We start from the raw sequence: 4,454 nt of genomic DNA, 5'->3' as shown, positions 1-4,454 counted from the left end.
CTCCTCTCCTCTCCTCTCCTCTCCTCTCCTCTCCTCTCCTCTCCATTCAGTTTCAGCAGATATCTAATATCCCCTTCTTGTAAATGAAGTAAATAAGACAATGTTTTGTATTATGAGGAAAAAACATTTGCCTTTAGCTGTACGTCACCCTTTTTCTTTCTGAGAGATTTTTTCCAAACCAGAGCAAACAACAGATTTTACAAAATCATTTCATGCCTACCAAGAGCATTAGACAGCTAGAGCAAATTTGTCAGATGGCATTGTAAAGTGCATTCCTGGAAGCTGCTGAGCCCCTAATAACACCATTTAAAAGTAGCAGACTGCAAGGCTAAAAGCCTTTAATTAGTTAGTTTAAAGTTAGAAGGTTTTAATTGCTACAAGCCAAAGTCCAGCTGAAGAGAAAAAAGAATCATCCAACTGCACATCCCAGCCTTGCATTTGCCCTGTTCTTCATGCCCATCTGTGGCTCTTAGCCACTACAATCTCACATCTGTTAAAAATTATTTCTGAAAATGTCTCTACTGAATGATTCTCTACTGTAGAAAGACATTGAAAGGTATTTATGATTTGAGCTAATCCTATGCATATTCTCTGGAATGAACTTAAATATTAGCTACCAAAATATTTCTGTTAAATTTTTGTTTTCCAGAATGCTTTTTTATGCACGAAAGGCTTTATTTTATTTCACAAAAATAATTACTGTTTTCAGTATCTTCTCTCTTCAAAAGCATAAAAGTTTAGAACTACTGGATCAAATTTAATTTGCAATTAAAAAGTTAATCTTTTGTCAAATAAAATAAGGGATGAAAGAGGGGTAGTTTCAGTATAAAAAGCTGAAGCAGGGGTAGAAGGGAAGGGAGAATGCAATTTTGAGATCACCCATGATTATTTCCTTTACTTGCATTTGAGTATTTTGAGATTTTGGCTAAGAAAGAAGTGCTGAAATGCCGTGACCAAAATTGAAATTGTGGTATTTTTGGACAGAGTGGAAACAGGAAGGATTAATAACCTCACAAAACAGCCTTTTTCTCTTGAGAATTTTAGCTTAATTTTGTAGTTTAATGTTGCAATATTCTTTTCAACTTGAAGATATAAAACAAGACTATTGAAAGATTACTTCATATTTCATGGTAAAGCAATATATTTCGTGCAAGAACAATGTAAATGTGTATGTTCATATGTGCCAAGGGAAATGTGCCTGTTACATGGCAAAACTCAGAGGTTACATCTCAGAGTTTTAATTTGAGAGCAGATGCCTGCAAAAAATATTCAGGACTACAAAAAAATGACCAAGTTTCACAGGGCCCTCAGTGAATTGCCACAAAAAGATCACCTCCCCAAAAATTTTTCATCCTCAAGATTAGAAGAGGTTTGGGATTTCTTTCTCTAGAGCAATACTAATTTGACACATTTTTTCCTTTAATCCCTAGGTAATACCTGTACCATGCAGCACTCAGTTGCTGAAAACCACTAAGAATTGTGTGGAAAATAATGAATATCGAGGACACCTGCATAACAGTTTTGCTGAGTACATCCCTTCCTTAGATGTGTTGGAATTAACAGCTGAAGTTTTCATTTTCATACACTTTTTTTACTCTACTGATTTCAATTCCTTAATTAGCTTTGTGCTTACAGAATTTGGGGGCATAACCCAGCCTTTTTGTCCAAAGCCTTGCCTCGTCTGACTTTCTGGTTTGAAATGTTTTGACACATCTAGATGACTGAGATTTGAGGTTCCTCCTCTTCCCTGGACTCGTAAAACCTTTGTGGTTACATGTGTATTGAAATTTTAAAAACAGCTAGGGTCCATTCTTTGGCCCTGAGAGCAAGTTAGACAAGTCACTCCTATACTTTCCAAAGCAGCCAGCCAGAACCAGCCTGAGTACTGATAATGATTGAAGGCCTGTGTGTGCTCCTGATTGTGCCTAGTTACATCCCAGGAACTGTTTCTCAGCACAGATAATCAAGGTTCATAGCTTATGCCCATCCTTGCCTATGCCTCTTTGATCAACCTTGTGTGCTCCTTCTGAAGAGCAGAAAGCACATTTGATGGAAGTAAAAATGTCACTAACCCTAAATGATGGCTTCTGCTACCTGGATGTAATTACATGATCTAGAGAACTTTGGTGAAGCCAAATAAAAAATTAAACCTGTTTGGGGATAATATTTTTCTATATTTCTTTGGGGCATTTTAGCTATCTGGGAAGATCAGAAGAAAAATATTATCCCCGTATGTTGTTTATTTCCTCTGGATCCAAAATGGTTTTGCTTCTGGGCCCACTTAGCAAAAGCCAAAGATACAAGCTGCAGGAAAATCAAGGAACAGAATAGCTGTGCTCTCCCTTCCTTCTTCATATAGTTGCGGTTAAGGAGACTCAGGTTCATTTTTCTGTGTTCTATCATCAAGAACAGCTATCTTTTCAATTAAGGTTTGTGATGTGCTAGTGGAGAGCCCTTGTCCCAGGCTGCTGCAGCTCTTCCACTTAAATAAAATAGTGAGATGTTTAGGTGGGGGTGACTATGAAAAACTGTTCTGGTTGTTTGTATAGACTGATGTTGGGAAGGCCCAATTTGGAGTCTGTGTTCCAGATGGACATGCAGAAATCTAAATAGTTATTTTTACAGCTGTAAGGCCTTTGAAAATTGATTACTGGTGATCTCATGCAAAAAAGGTTGCATTTGCTTGAAATTGCTTTTCTAGATTTAGTATATTTTTCCTTATCCCAATTTCTTCTGAAGACAGAACCAGCATGATTCTGAAAAGACAGAAAAGCCCTCCTTCATGCTGTCTTTGAGACCATTTCTCCTTGCTTTCCTGGTCACAAAACATCGCTGAGACCACTGGAACACTTGTCCCTGTGAGAACCAATCTGCCTTTATACTGTGTATAAGCACGAGCTGTTCCAGGTCCAGGTGTCAAGTTACCAACTTTGTGCAACTTGGCTTGTTTCTTGTACCAGGATTTCTGTCTGCTACTCTACGTCACCAAACTGAAGGGATTTGTAGCTGTCTATAGAGCAGAGCACCGGTGGTAAACTCGGGAGCTCACCAGCACAAGGCAACAGCTCTCTGCAACCACTCCCAGGGCATGCACTGCAGTTTGGGAGCCAAGGAAGTAGGCAATGGTTACAAAGGGTTCTGAGAGGTAATTGCTATGTCAGTGCTAAGTATTATTATTATTATTTTTCTAGCTAGCAAAACCCAAAAGATAATGATATGATACACAATACATCATACTAGAGCGGAAGACATACTTGTCCTTGGTTTTGGTTACTGCTTTGTGGAATCAAAAAATGGAGGGGAGCCGTATCTTTCACCGCCCATAAAATGAGAACAGCAAAAGGAGGGTTGGTATCTAATATACTACTGGTAAAGAAAAACACATGAAAATGTCAGGGAAAAGCTTCTGAGCTGTATCTGGCCAAGATTTGGATCCAATTGACCCTGGCTTGTCCTCCAACCAACACAAGACCTGGGGCATCTCCCACTCCCTCACATGCAGAAGCACTTGCAGAAAAAAGCCATGACTGGGGAAACATGGAAGCTTTGTCTCCTCATGTAAGTGCTCCTCACCCTGGAGACAGTGACCCTCACACTTACAAGCATATACTGACAGAGACCTTAACATTTGCAAGTATGTATGGTGAAGAGATTTTTCCCAATTAAGTTAATAAATTTTGGATTTCTACTCATTGCATCTAATTTCTAATCCTAAAAGATTCCTGCACGACTAGGCTTCATACCTCAACCCTTCCCAAACTGTGCAAAACAGAAATGGTCTGCAATCCTCACTTTGCAGAAAAGGAATTGTACCACTAAGCCCAGATTTTACATCTGGATTGGACATCTCATTTTTTTCTGGATTCCAGTGGGTATTAGGTGCTTCCATATCTATGAAACTTGAGTGAAAGGCTTGAAATCACACTGGCTACTTGGGACATCTTGGAATAGTTCCAAGCTTTTCTAGGTCCAGATGGAACAATCTAGGTGGTGGGATAGGATCAACATTCCCAGCTTCTGATCTTTTAAACTCATATTAATAAGATTTTATTTGCAAGAAAATGAACTCACCGGTCTGAAGGCTGACAGCAACAATTCTACTGCAATCACAAGAGTTGCATGCCCCAATGCTATAAGAAATACAAAAAAAACCCCTATGACCTGTGATGAAATTATTAGTGTTGGTCCTGTGGGATGTATAGGGCAATATCAGAAATGCTGGTTAAGTGTTGTTTGTGCACTGCACCCCTCCCTTAAACAGCAGCCTCTAATAATATATCACAAGACAGCAAGTCAGCATACAGATGTCTAATAATCAGTAATTTTGTGGGCAGTGTCTGGCCTTGCTGAAAGTGGGTCCAATCCCACACAGGCAATACTAATCCTTGCAAATACAGTCAGAATCTGTTTGCAGATAAGGGCAGGAGCAGTCAGGACTGGTTCAGGATTTTATG

The sequence above is a fragment of the Parus major genome, chromosome 3 (genome assembly GCF_001522545.3).
Source record: "Parus major isolate Abel chromosome 3, Parus_major1.1, whole genome shotgun sequence".
Lineage (NCBI taxonomy): Eukaryota > Metazoa > Chordata > Aves > Passeriformes > Paridae > Parus > Parus major.
The sequence above is the reverse complement of the archived record's forward strand: the minus strand, read 5'-3'. Positions refer to the sequence as shown.